Source organism: Bos indicus, chromosome 8 (genome assembly GCF_029378745.1).
Source record: "Bos indicus isolate NIAB-ARS_2022 breed Sahiwal x Tharparkar chromosome 8, NIAB-ARS_B.indTharparkar_mat_pri_1.0, whole genome shotgun sequence".
NCBI classification, from domain to species: domain Eukaryota; kingdom Metazoa; phylum Chordata; class Mammalia; order Artiodactyla; family Bovidae; genus Bos; species Bos indicus.
In genome coordinates, this window is record NC_091767.1 from 82,407,904 (window position 1) to 82,422,576 (window position 14,673).

The 14,673-nt window shown below is 44.2% G+C and overlaps 1 long non-coding RNA gene across 1 annotated transcript; it reads right to left on the reverse strand.

Moving 5' to 3' along the window:
• Positions 1-2,014: 2,014 nt before the first annotated feature.
• On the reverse strand, positions 2,015-3,394 carry LOC139184461 (uncharacterized). The gene is made up of 3 exons (XR_011567958.1): positions 3,326-3,394; positions 2,801-2,913; positions 2,015-2,188 (listed from the first exon to the last, which is right to left on the reverse strand). It is a non-coding gene; the product is annotated as an uncharacterized lncRNA (long non-coding RNA).
• Between the last annotated feature and the right edge of the window lie 11,279 nt (positions 3,395-14,673).

Consider the following 14,673-nt stretch of genomic DNA (forward strand, 5'->3'; position numbering starts at 1 on the left):
ATTTATTCACCATAAAGTGCTACACAAATGTGAGCTATTGTGCTTGAAAAAATAACTTGAAAGGGACTCCCCTGGTGGTCCAGTGGTTAAGAATTCTCCTTACAATGCAAGGGTCGCAGGTTTGATCCCTGGTCAGGGAACTTAGATCCCACATGCCATAGAGCAGCTAACCCCATTACTACAACTACTGAAGCCCGCACACTCTGGAGACCACATGCACAGCTAGAGAGTCCATCTGCTGCAACGAAAGATCCCACATGACACAATGAAGATCCTGCCTGCCACACTAAGACCTGACACAACCAAATAAATAATAAGTATTTTTTAAAAAATAAATAACTTGAAAGAAGTATTAAGAGTTTCTGGAAGCCAAGATATCCAGAATCATGGGTCATTCTCTGATGGCAAATGGTGGTCTGCTCCATGATCTGTGCCACGTGCCCCTGTAGCTTTCTCAAGGGCTCAGGTTTTGGGGGGACTTCTGCTTGCTGCAGATATGAACAATAAAAGCTCCAGGAACTCCTTCTACACTTACATGTTTCTTTGTCTTAAACCATCATCTTTAGCTCAATGGTTAAGGATGCCTGTGGCATTTGGGCAGGACTGAGGTAGCTTCTTTGAGTTTGGCTCTGCCACTTAACTTGTCTAAAGCAAGTTATTTAGCTTCTCTGAGCCCAGTTTCCTCATGTAAAATGGGAATAACAATAACAACAATAATAATGCTATTATTATTATAATACATGGCTTACAGAGTTCTTGTGAGATTAAAAGTGCATCAAATTGCCAACTAGTACATTATATAGCACATTGATTAAATGAATGTGTGATGATGATGGTGATTATTTTAAAGAATCTGAAGGAGAAAGCTTCCATTAACTGGTTCTTTTGCTTTGAGTGGTAGAACTTTCTATTGGTCATGCACTCATTCGACAAACATTTGCTGAAAACTTTCTATGAGACCAAGCATAACTTTTGGTTCAGTTTAATGAAGAGCTACCAGCCTGACCAAACACTACCAGTACTCTAGCACTGAGAACTTCAAATACAGTGCGCAAAAGGGGACGCTAAGATTTGGTGGAGGGTCCTGGAGGAGGGCCTCTTGGGAGCAGAGTTTTGGCATTTGGGGTAGGTTGCAAACATGGTACAAATGACCGGGAACAGTGCTGCATTCGGATAAGGATAGATAGCAATAGCAAATAGATGCAAATATAGAGCCTAAACCAAGACAGAAGCTTATTTCTCTCTTACTCAAGGACTGGGTAGGCAATCCAGAACTGCAGGGGTGACCTGATGGCTTCAGGGAGCCAGGCTCCCTCCCTCTTGTTACTCTGCCTTCGCCTAGGGTGTTAATCTGGTCCATTTGGCTCCCTGACATGATGATGGCTTTGCATTCCAGCTAGCAGGAGAAAGAAAAGGGAAGGCAAAGCCACTGCCTTTAAGAATATGACCTGGAAATTACACATATCCCTAGCGTAACTTAGTCATGTGATCACAAATAGCAAGGGAGACTGGAAAATGTAGTCCTAATGCTAGGTCGCCATGTGACCAGCTAATATGTGAGGGTTCTATTACTACAAGAAGGAGAGGATAACAATATAGTAAACCACAAAGCAGATGAATATTTTTGCCAAATAAGGGAGAGTAGGTCATAAGAAGGCAGAAGCAGTGGCTGCTGGCAGGGAGGGTGGGGGCGGTGGGCAACTGAACCACTGACCACTGAGGACCCTGTGGACTGTGTGGTTGTAAAGAAGGCAGCGTGGGAGAAGGTGGAGCTTTAGTGCAGGCAGCTGCCATATGATGGGCACACTGACCACGTGGAATTCCAGAAGAAAGGATGATTTGAGACTTGCCCATCATCACTTAAATGGCTTTTCTGGGACAGCCTGATTCTGTTTGGGATTTTTCTCTGCTACTTGAGTTATTTGCTTGTTCATTATGGAGTCACTTCAAGACTTTTCACTCAAGTTTCTACTTTCTTATATGAGCTCTATCCACTAATCACTGCTGCCTATGGTAGTGGTTGCATATAATGGCATCAACAAGGAAAGAGGTAGGATTAGACTAAGGACTTTTTGAAGTGGTTCAGATGCTCTCTTACCTGGGATGAGAAGGATGGATGTGATCCCTTTCATGATCTTCTCCAAATTTATGATCCTGAGAGGTTCAATTGAGCTGCTGAAAACTCAGTCTAAGAAGTCAGACAGATTTGAACTTGTATTGAACAATGTAGGAAAGGCATATCAGTGTATATGATTTTAATTTTAAAGTCCTTGTCTCCATCCTCATTTTTCACAGCACAATAGCACCAAGCTAAAAGTGATCCTTATAAACATATACTTCTTGTGGCTTGGATTTTTGTGCCAAAGATAACCTATGACAGTGCTGCCATTCTTTCAAGCTAAATGCATGTGAACACATGTTCTTACATTTTCATCTGTTTCTCTGTGGAGAAGTCATGTACTGAACCAAATAGCACATTCAGAGCATCATCGCATGACTTTAAAAGCTTCTGTCTACAAGCCACCAAACAGGCATCCGTGGTGGGTATTCTGTGCTCTCAGCTTAGAAACGTGGTCCCTCAACTCAGACATGGATGGTGTGCCCAGGGTACCCAGAGGGTTGCTAGAGCCTCTGAGACTTGGAGAAAGAGAAACATGCTAAATGCGTCTCTGCAAACTTCACTTGTATCTGCCAAGAAGCAGTATAGCTTCTGGTATTCTAGGAGAATGTGGGCCTGTCATATTGATCCACAGGCACTGACTTTTCAAAAAATCGCCAGGAGCAATGGATGTGAAATCACCTGGATTCTGGTCTTGTCACTCTGAAAACTCTGGTAGTTTACTGTAGCTCCAAGTGCCAGACCCTTGCCAGACCTTGTCTGTTGGTGAGGATAAAGGGCTGGATATGATAGACCTGTAAACACATAAGTACGATATGCTGTGTGAATTGTAGATTGAAGTCTATAGGGCTCTAATCAAATTAGGGCACCAAAGGTAGGATTTGGTGCCCAAGAGCAAAGCTGTCTACATTCTGACATTTCAGGATACAAAAGAAAAAAGGCAGGCTCCTCTCACTCAAAAGTGAACCTGTCTATCAAAGCATGTACATGGCACTTGAAATTGATGTTGACAATGGAAACATAACAAATAATAGAGATTGAGATGATAGAGGGACAAGAAAGAAGTGGAAAGACTTGGAGGTAGGTGGGCTGATGACTTCATCTTACAAAGCAGGGAGACAAGAGATTTCATCTTTAATTGACGGAAAAAAGAAATAATTGTATTTAAAAATACAAATAATAAAAAAACCCGAAATAACAATGTACCTTTGTTGACTGGAAGAAGGAAGAAGTGGAAGAGGGCCTCAAGTGAGCTGAAGTCAATAGACGGAGTCTAAATGGATAAATAGAGAAAGAAAAATAGAAAGATTATTCATAATTCTAGAAGTTACCACTTAAAAGTGTACTTCTGGGGAGCTCAGCTGGGGCTGAGGAAGCGTTAGGATGTATCACTTGCTTTTCATTATAAGCCTTTCTGTCTTGTTTGATTTTTAAGTTTTGTCATGTTTATTAGAATTAGGTTTACTTTCAAGTGACAGAGTGTAAATGACAACAAGGTTTATGCTAATGTGGTTCTGCTCCATGGAGTCTTCAGGACCATAGACTTCATCCAGCTCATGGCTCCATAATGCCATCCCCAGATGTAGTCCTTAGACTCATGGTCCAGGCAGTGAAATGTAAGTAACGACGAAAGAGAGGGCACAATGGGTGCAGAGACTACCTCTTAGAGGTCCTGGAAACTGTCACATGACAGTTTGTTTTATATTTTATTGATCAGAACTTAGCCACATAGTTGCTCCTAGCTGCAAAGGAAATTAGGAAACATAATCTTTGTGTTAAATTTTCATATACATATTTTAAATTTCTATTACAATGAGAAAAGGGAATATGTTAATACACTATGGGACATTTAGCTGGCACATCTACGCTTACCTTGATATAAGTAACAACAAAAATCATGAGCATTTAACCAAAAAAGCTATATTTCCATTTTAAAATTCTGGAAATAAAAATAAAAATAGAATGGATTGATGAAAGGAGAGAGGAATGGGTAGATAGATTGATGTGTGATAAAGCGAATACAGCAGAATGATCATTGTAAAATCTAGGTAGTAGGTGTGTTCACCATATACATTTCAATTTCTCTCTATATTTGAAATCTTTTATAACAAAATGTTGGGGAAAGTAGGGTTAGGCAATAAAAAAGACCATTTTTTTTTTAAACTATTTTTGAAATTCAAAGTATGTCTGACTTGAGAATTTCATTTCTCCCATCCCTCCACTCAATTCCACAAGTTTTATACAGAACTCCTCTAATTCTTTATATTGTAATTTATTGCCCCTTACCCCCAACCCCTTTCTTCCCCCATCTGTCATTTCCTTACTTTCTGTTTTTCTCTAGGTCTGTGGCTTTGTCTTAATATATGGCTTCTGGTGTCTCGGGTTTGAATTGCCTGCTTGGGCCTCTTGCCATAGGCTCTGGTCTGATCTGATTATAAATAAGAGATAGCCCTGGTCCCTCATGGACCAGCTCACTAGACTTACTACTGGGGTGGGCTCCCCAAGCACCTCCCTACCCTGGGGAATTGAACCCAGTATTTTGTTCAACGACTTGAAAAAATATCCTCCCCCTAAGTCTGTCTCCCACTTTTTCTTCTTTTTTTATTTTGTGCCAATTTGCATATAGCAGTTATATTATATCTTAGAGAATGATGAAAGAAGACAGTTTAATTTCTAAGATATATACTTTCTAGAACAATCAGCATAAGTGAGAACATGAGATTAAATCTCATGTAGGTCACAGTTGAGGTTGTGGTCACTCATTCATTCATTCAATAAATATTAAAGGCCTACTGTGAGCCAGATACCATATGGCTCTGGTCAGTGATTCATCCTAAACACCAGTCATTTGGGAAGCAACTTAGCTTCCAAACGAAAGCAGTAATAGGGCCTTGCTGTTACACCATCCTTGAGGTTGCACCACAGCTGACCTTTTAGAAGAGGCTGCCTGATCAGGAGCCATTTTGGTAATTCAGTAACGAGGCACCTTGGACGGGGGCCAGGAGGGCCTGTGCTGGAAGCCCTCTCCCCTGTGTGATTTACACTGAGAGGCTTACCATTACCACCTGCCCCGACCCACCGCACAAGCCCCACACGATTTGACCTTGCAGGTGTGTTTCATGCTTGGCAAAATCTGAAGCAAGTAAGTAAACTGCACAGACTTTCTCTCAGTGTGTCTTTCTTCTCAGATGGACGCATAAATAGCTCATTTATTTATTCCATGTCAACAATCGTCTATTGCTTCTTCCTACTCTCTGTTATATGATGCGGATAACATGTCACTGCCCAGATGGGCTTTTCATTCTGTTGAGACTCACTTGCCCTGCTAATGTTTCCTTTATATTCGGCCTTTGAATGCATCAGTTATGAATATATTTAGTGTGAGGCCTTTGTGCAATGTTCTCTGCCTACTTCTTCATTTCTGTAGAATTTGGCAAGGAGTGAAGAAGATAGATAATAAGGAATGAAAGGGTCAAACAAAGCCAATTGTTCAGCTGCAAAACAAAACGTCCTGCAATCTCCTTAGCTAATTCAACCCATTGGGAACAAAACATCTTAACTTGTTCATGTTGTTTTGACTTTCTGGATTATAGTGGGTAAAAGTGGTGAGTGCCCTCCGGCAAGCTTACTCCACATTTCTGCCCTCTGTCCAGCCTAAGTGGCAAAGTCCTCTTTCTGCCTAAAAATTTTATAATCAGGAAAACTTAATGTGAATCAGGATGGATCCATTCCCCTGCTGTCTCTTTGAAGTAAAAAAAAAAAAAAAAAGACAGAATTAATCATCATCATCATCATCATAATTGTGAGTTTCCTTTCTGGCTAAGACAATAAAGAATCTGCCTACAATGCAGGAGACCCAGGTTCGATCCCTGGGTCAGGAAGATCCCTGGAAAAGGGAATGGCTACCCACTCCAATATTCTTGCCTGGAGAGCTCCATGGACGAGGAGTCTGAGGCTACAGTCCACGGGGTGTCAAAGAGTCAGACCCAACTGAGTGACTAACACACACGATAATAATTCCAGTTAATTTTCCCCCGGTTCCTTGAGAACTCATCTGTTTGGGAGCCCCAAGGAGATAACCCCTCCCTCATCCACCCAGAGTAAGAGAGCTGGGTTGTGGCCCTTCTGTTAATGCCTTTGGTACCAACCAGTGAGATATATGAGAAGGAGCCCCTTTAAATGCATGCAGGTGGCTTCTTGCCTCGGGTAACAAGCTCATTGTCCTTTTGTGTCCTCACATTCAGTAAGTCTCTCGCAAAGCAATAAGTGACACTGTAGAAAAGGCAGGAGGACAAATAGGGATCCCTAAACAAAGAAGGTAGTCTCGGAGGAGGAAAAAAAGAAGAAAGAAAGAAAATCCCTTAAAACATTGTAAAAGCAGCCAGGTCTAAGCATGATCATATGAAAGAGCCGTTCTTTCTCTTTTATTTCACCAAGTCGAGTTGAATTTACTTTTGGGCTTTTTTTTTTTTTAAAGAGATTCTGTGGCACAGATGGAGCTCCTCCAGAAACCAAGACAATGGGCACTTCCAATGACCCACTGAAAGGGATAATCCAATTCAAACAGACATTTCAGACAATATTTGTGTAATACAGGCTATATAATAAAAGCAAGAAGAGTAGTAGTCAAACAATGCTTTGGGTGGAAAAGCACCTTTCTTCAAGGAGCTCACGGTGATTTATGTGCTGTTAATTCAGAGGCAAGCACCTTGTTCAGCTGACCAAACAAGCAGCAATGACTGCCCTTCTGTGCAGGTGGGGAACCAAGAACCCAAGTGATGCACTCAAGCACTTTGTCCTGAATGTGTAGGAGTGTTAAAGGCCAGGCTGATCTTGCTCAGTCTTCACACAAGCTGAGGGGGCCACAGCATCACTGTCTAGCTGCTGGCCAGTGCCCCATGGAGGCCACCACTCCTGGCAGGAGCAGGTTAGGGTTAGACTCCGTTGCCCCTAATCATCCTCTATTTCTCAACTCCATATGCATGCATGCATGCTCAGTCACTTCAGTCATAGCCAACTCTTTGTGAACCTGTGGAGTGTAGCCCGCCAGGCTCCTCTGTCCATAGGATTCTCCAGGAAAGAATACTGAGTGGGTTGTCATGCTCTCCTCCAGGGGAGCTTCCTGCCCCTGGAATTGAACCCACGTCTCCTGTGTTTCCTGCATTGCAAGTGGATTCTTTACCCACTAAGTCACCTGGGAAGCCCTTCTCAACTCCACAGTTGCCACCAAATCTAGCTTTGTGACTTTACCTTGTTAACTAATCTCCTGAAACCCTGGTTTTTAAATTATTAAACTGGAGCAATAAGGCACACTTCTCAAGATGATTATAAGAACTTGAAAAAAAATATGTAAAGCACATAGCACTGTGTCTCCCATATAGGAGATGCAAGGAAATGTTGATTTTATATATTTTTAATATTTTATTACTAGGTAGAATTGGTGCTCTGCTGCTTTGCAAATATCACACAAACTTCCCTTTGAGAGAAGTTTTAACAATTACCTTTAACGTAAGTTTAAGCTGATTTTACCTAATAAGGGAAAAATGTGATTATACCTTACTCCCTTAACACACGTGCATGTGTACTAAGTCACTCCAGTTGTGTCCGACTCTTTGGGAGCCTATGGAATGCAGACTGCCAGGTTCCTCTGTCCATGGGATTCTCCAGGCAAGAATACTGGAGTGGGTTGCCACAATCCTCCAGGGGATCTTCCTGACCCAGGGATTGAACCCGCATCTCCTGCAACTCTTGCATTGCAGGCATATTCTTTACCGCTGAGCCACTAGGGAAGCCCCCGCACACATGTATACACAGACATCAAATCTCTCCAAGGAGAGCTTGGTTATACTTTTTTCAATTTGTACTAAGTCCAACCATTAAAAAAAAAAAGAAGATGTTCTATATAGCAATGCACAAATTTTAGCAGTCATGTGGTTACAACTTCATGAAGGAAGCTGGCAAGCACGGGTTCACTTTTGAATAGAAAAGGTTTCAGCCTGAATTTCTCCCAACAACTGGCAGATCATCTTTATAGGAAGCCAGTAGACTTTAAGATTAGTATAGGCTCTGGAGTCAGGCAGACTTTGGCATTAGCTCCCCCAATTCGGTGTTCTCACCTGTAAAATCAAGGCTGATAGTAATACCTGGCTCACAGCTCAGTGTAAGAATGGAACTAATGCAGGAGAAATGCTTAACACTGTTTCTGGGCACTACTTGGTAGGTGGAAGGAAGCTGTAATAGTTCACAACCATTGTGCAAAAGGTGAGAAAATTTTGCAAATTCAATACAGCTGAAAATTTCCTCTAAGCCTGATATAGAGCTTTTAGCCACTACTCTTGAATGTACACCATGATCAGGCTTCTTGAGGAAAGGAAACTTAAACAGCTAATTAGAGAGAAAAGAGAGACACGTGGAACATACATGGTAATCACAGGTGGATGGAACTGTTAGAACATTTTAAAACAGCTGCTGGAATTTAGGTTTCAGGGCTTCACCTTACTTTTTTTCTTTTTAACTTTGAAGAGTTTTGTGGGGACTGAAAACATTTCAGGATAAATGTCTACATGCAAGGCTTTTGGCAGAGACAGAAAAATTGTCATTGTGAATCCAGGTTTGACTTGGACAGGGAGCGACTTAAAAAAAACATCAGGAAGACAGAAATTTATGAAAATTGTATTTACTCAAGGCTGAGGACAAGGTTTCTGTCTAGTCTAAAAGTGATGTCATGCAAATTAAGAAAGGAAATGCTGAGGGGATACACTGGACAGTGTTTCCCAAAGTGTGTTCCATAGAACCCAAGTCTCTTGAGATGATTGGTGACAAAGAAGTTTTGTGGTCAGATAAGTTTGGAAAGCTGCATATTTACTCTGCCTCAGGAGATAAACTTTGCATATTTACATATAAAAGCTTTCAGAAGTCCTAGAGTAAGGAAATCTCTTATGGTGGACCCCATAAGTAGCGTCCAATTAGCTAATCCTCCTTTTTTTCTTTTTTTGTCATTAGAACTGTGATTTTGTTCAAAAGATAATGGCCCAACCCCAGGGAATGAATCATCATATTTATATGACAACTACAGGACCTGTGATCTTTTTGCCAGGTATGCACATGTGACTCAGTTCTTCTGATCAATGAAACTTCGTTTGGTGACTCTGGAAATAAAAAGAAACACAGGGAGAATGTGCTTTCTTTTTTGACATTTCCTTGCTTTCTGCTTGTGCGTGAAGTCGTGTGCCAGAATATGACTCCTGGAGCCATGACCGCCATCTTGGGACCATGAGAGGAGGGCCCTGAGAATACAGACAGGAGATGCCAATCTAGTGCCTGTTACTGAAGAGCAACCAAGCTTAACCCAGAGCTGCCCACCAACATACTTGCTAGTGTCAACAACTGTCCTCATGGTTTGAGCCTCTCCTGGTTGGGAATGGAATGCAGCTTACAGAAGCCACCTTTTCCTTTTGTTTACTCCAGCATTTCCCAGTGTGTGGCAGACTTCATTCAGTTCAGTTCAGTTCAGTCGCTCAGTCGTGTCCTACTCTTTGCGACCCCATGAATCGCAGCATGCCAGGCCTCCCTGTCCATCACAAATTCCCGGAGTTCACTCAGACTGAAGTCCATCGAGTCAGTGATGCCATCCAGCCATCTCATCCTCTGGCGTCCCCTTCTCCTCCTGCCCTCAATCCCTCCCAGCATCAGAGTCTTTTCAAATGAGTCAGCTCTTCGCATGAGGTGGCCAAAGTACTGGAGTTTCAGCTTCAGCATCATTCCCTCCAAAGAAATCCCAGGGCTGATCTCCTTCAGAATGGACTGGTTGGATCTCCTTGCAGTCCAAGGGACTCGCAAGAGTCTTCTCCAGCAGCACAGTTCAAAAGCATCAATTATTTGGCGCTCAGCCTTCTTCACAGTCCAACTCTCACATCCATACATGACCACAGGAAAAACCATAGCCTTGACTAGACGGACCTTTGTTGGCAAAGTAATGTTTCTGCTTTTCAATATGCTATCTAGGTTGGTCATAACTTTCTTTCCAAGGAGTAAGCATCTTTTAATTTCATGGCTGCAGTCACTATCTGCAGTGATTTTAGAGCCCCCCAAAATAAAGTCTGACACTGTTTCCACTGTTTCCCCATCTATTTGCCATGAAGTGATGGGACCAGATGCCATGATCTTCGTTTTCTGAATGTTGAACTTTAAGCCAACTTTTTCACTCTCCACTTTCATTTTCATCGAGAGGCTTTTTAGTTCCTCTTCACTTTCTGCCACAAGGGTGGTGTCATCTGCATACCTGAGGTTATTGATATTTCTCCCAGCAATCTTGATTCCAGCTTGTTTCTTCCAGTCCAGCATTTCTCATGATGTACTCTGCATATAAGTTAAATAAACAGGGTGACAATATACAGCTTTGACGTACTCCTTTTCCTATTTGGAACTAGTCTGTTGTTCCATGTCCGGTTCTAACTGTTGCTTCCTGACCTGCATATAGGTTTCTCAAGAGGCAGGTCAGGCGGTCTGGTATTCCCATCTCTTGAAGAATTTTCCACAGTTTATTGTGATCCACACAGTCAAAGGCTTTGGCATAGTCAATAAAGCAGAAATAGATGTTTTCCTGGAACTCTCTTGCTTTTTCCATGATCCAGTGGATGTTGGCAATTTGATCTCTGGTTCCTCTGCCTTTTCTAAAACCAGCTTGAACATCAGGAAGTTCACGGTTCACGTATTGCTGAAGCCTGCTTGGAGAATTTTGAGCATTACTTTACTAGCATGTGCTGCTGCTGCTAAGTCGCTTCAGTCGTGTCCGACTCCGTGCAACCCCATAGACATCTGGTAGCCCACCAGGCTCCCCCGTCCCTGGTATTCTCCAGGCAAGAACACTGGAGTGGGTTGCCATTTCCTTCTCCAGTGCATCAAAGTGAAAAGTGAAAGTGAAGTCGCTCAGTTGTGTCCGACTGAGATGAGTGCAATTGTTCAGTAGTTTGAGCATTCTTTGGCATTGCCGTTCTTTGGGATTGGAATAAAAACTGACCTTTTCCAGTCCTGTGGCCACTGCTGAGTTTTCCAAATTTGCTGGCATATTGAGTGCAGCACTTTCACAGCATCATCTTTCAGGATTTGGAATAGCTCAACTGGAATTCCATCACCTCCACTAGTTTTGTTCGTAGTGATGCTTTCTAAGGCCCACTGGATTTCACATTCCAGGATGTCTGGCTCTAGGTCAGTGATCACACCATCGTGATTATCTGGGTTATAAAGATCTTTTTTGTACAGTTCTTCTGTGTATTCTTGCCACCTCTTCTTAATCTCTTCTGCTTCTGTTAGGTCTATACCATTTCTGTCCTTTATCGAGCCCATCTTTGCATGAAATGTTCCCTTGGTATCTCTAATTTTCTTGAAGAGATCTCTAGTCTTTCCCATTCTGTTGTTTTCCTCTATTTCTTTGCATTGATCACTAGTAGCTTCTAAATAGCCCTTCCTCTTTTTTTCCGTGAAGGTGCTCTGTTTATCCCAAGAGGAAGAATAACTGTGCAGCCATTTGACCACAGGGTCTGGTTTGTAGAACAGCTCTTTCCACCGCTCACCAGCAGTTTATACTCCATGGAGCACACTCCAGGAAATGCGTGCAGGAAGGGAGCAGGAGAGAGAAGCAGACAGCGGGTCCCAGACCCCACTCCCCTACTAATTCAGCCCTTTGTGTATCAGCTATACCATCTGGTCTCCATCACCTCTCCCCTCCGCCTGCAGCTCTGAGCACTTAGCATGCCTGAGCTCAGGCCCCGGGCATCACACCACACACTGGAGGCAGGGCAGTTGCCACCCACCTACCTTGCCATTCATTCCCAAGGTTGTAACTGTGTGTGCCTTACATAAGATGACAGCAGCACTGAAAATCCACTTAGGGATCAACTGATTCTTTTACTTTATATTTTCAAGTGTTCCTTCCCTTGTCCTCCCCATTGCCCTTCGGTGAGAGCCAGGGGCCCTTGGCCAGGGCCTTTGGAACGGTGCTGGGCTCACCACGCTGGGGCTTCGTGTAGGGCTGGGGAGGCGTAATGTGACCCGAGCCTTAGAGCTGCGGGGGTCTCCGGTTCAGCCCGCTCCCATGTCGGTAGTTACCCGGCCTGTGTGAAAATCCCACAGCAGAACTCGATAGCACACCCGGTTTTAGGTTTCCCTGGCTGCCTCACGGCCAAGCGGGCTCAGCTGCCAGGCTGGGCTCCCGGGGGCGGGTGAGGTGGGGGTGCCTCTCCTCCAGGGCGGCTCCGGGGAAAGCTGACAGTCACTGCTGGCTGAGGCTGCGGGCTTAGGAAGCCGGCGTGGTGTATCAGCTGTGCCTTCAGCCGGCTCCAGAGGTTGAAGTTCTGTTGCCCGTTTTCCTACAAACACAGTCTCTTCACCCCACGGCAACCCCTGCTTCCGATCCAGAAAGCAGCAACAGCGAAATGATCCGGCGTTCTCTGCCGTCTTTACATGCAGAGCGGGGAGAAGAGGGACGCAAAGCACCGTGAAAAGAGATTCGTTCCCCTCATTTTTTCTGTTATCCTAAAAACCCGAGGATTTTAGGGTTTTACTGCCCTGCTTCTTAGAGATGTGGAAACTGAGAATCCATAAGATTGAGAAGCCTGTCCGAGGACACAGGTGAGAAGCGACAGAGCTGGGCTTCTGCCTCAGGCCTGCCTGTTTGTGGTAGCTGCTCTAAACTCGTCTGGCATTGCCTCTCTTCGAGGACAGGCCTCTTTGGTAGGGAAAATCCCCCAGAGCTTGTACTAGGTTCGTGTGCAGCTTTCAGAGTTATGGGACCAAGAGGTTTATAAAGATGTTCATGTTTAATTTGCTCAGCTGCTCCACAGTTTGGTTTGCTGAAGTTCTGCAGCTTTCATCAGAGGAGGTAAGGGGAGGGAGTGGGGTGGAAGAGACCAACTGTCTTGGAATGCCCACAGTGTAGACAGTTGGGGCCCCTGGGCTGGCCCAGTCTGCCATCCTTGGACTACCTGGAGGCGGATTACAGCTGCAAGGTGGCTTTCCATGCTGTGCCACAGCGCCTGGTGAACAAATGACATCATCGGCTGAGGCCATCCCTTTGGCACATTCTCAGGAACGCTGGGATAATTTTAAAAGATGGCCAGGAGGAGGCAAGGGTGAGAGAGGACTCCCCTTTCGGAATCCTGTGTTGACAGCCATCTCTGACATCTCAGATGGGAACTGGCTTCTGCAGAAATTGTATTTTTAATATTAAAGGAAGAATCGGCAAGCTTGTGTGGGCCTAAATGAATTTCCAATGGATCAGCAGAAAAATCAACTAAAGGTTGTGTTTCTTGTTCTAATCCCTTCACTTATTCCCCCAAATGGTTGTCAGATGTTCAACCACACTGAAAGTCAAGGAAAGCCCACACCAGAGGCTAAACTTTTGGCTGCAGTGAGGTGTTTTAAAAACAGCAGTGTTACGTATGGTTCTGGAACCAGTTGAAAAGCCCTGAAGAAGAGCTTACCCTGTGTGCTTTCAGATGACTAGGGATAAGGCCAGAGGAAGGTGAAAGAAAAGGTCTGCTCATGGCTGGAATACAAAGAGTCAGTATGAAATCCCAGGTTCTTTAACCAAAGCTTTTAGTCCAGAGACTTTTCTCTCTGCATTGGAGAAGCACCGGTGTCCTTCGGAAGGACTTTTGCAATCTTTCCTCCAGAAGAAACCTTCTGATAAGAAACGGATGTAAGACCCTTGATTGCTGATGCTCATCAAATTTCTGTTCGTAAATAGTCGCCCGTTCATTTTCCATCCCAGATCAATTGGTAGTGGTTTTATGGAGCACTGTGTTGAGAAGGCTTCTGAGGCCTTGTCTGGGCTCAGGAGGAGGAAGTGGGATGGTCAGTCAGTGATGCCTACCATGGGTCCCCATAGCAGAGAGAGGCAGCACCCAGGCCAGACTTGGGGCTTCTCATGTGAACAGTCTCTTCCGAGGTGAGTGGGTAATTTAGTCTTTCATATTTCCTCTTCCCACCTTGCTCTTCCACAGGAGGTACTGGGTGTGTGAGGATGGAGGTAGCAGTGGCTGCGACCTTGTGGCTGAGGGGAGGAGTGTCAGGTCGGGAGCTGCCCTGCGATTCTGGTGCTGCCACCTGCATCAGGCTGTGTCGTCTGGCCCTCGAGCTCCTCAGGCTGCCATCCTGGAGTTCTGTGGGCTAACCTATAGCTTGTTCTCCTGCCTGGGTTGAAACCCCATGGGCCACCTTGACTGGGTCTCTTCTCGACTTTCGCTGGTGATCCAGACTCTTCTGAACTTCAGCCTCGTCTTCCATCTGGCCCCTGGCTAGGATGCCTGGCTTGCAGTCTCTGAGGCAGTGTTACTGCATCAGTTAGGATTATAGAGCTTCAAGTAACAACACAGAACTGTAATTCATACTGCTTGGAGCAATAAGAAAATGCATAATCTTACATCATGAGAGGAAAGGTGGACTGGACTTCTGGTACATGGTACTCACAAAGTAACGGTTATTTTCCCTTTCTCTGCTCCTCATCTAGAAGCTGTTCCACACCCTCAGACCCTGTCACATGGCTCTCAGTGGCA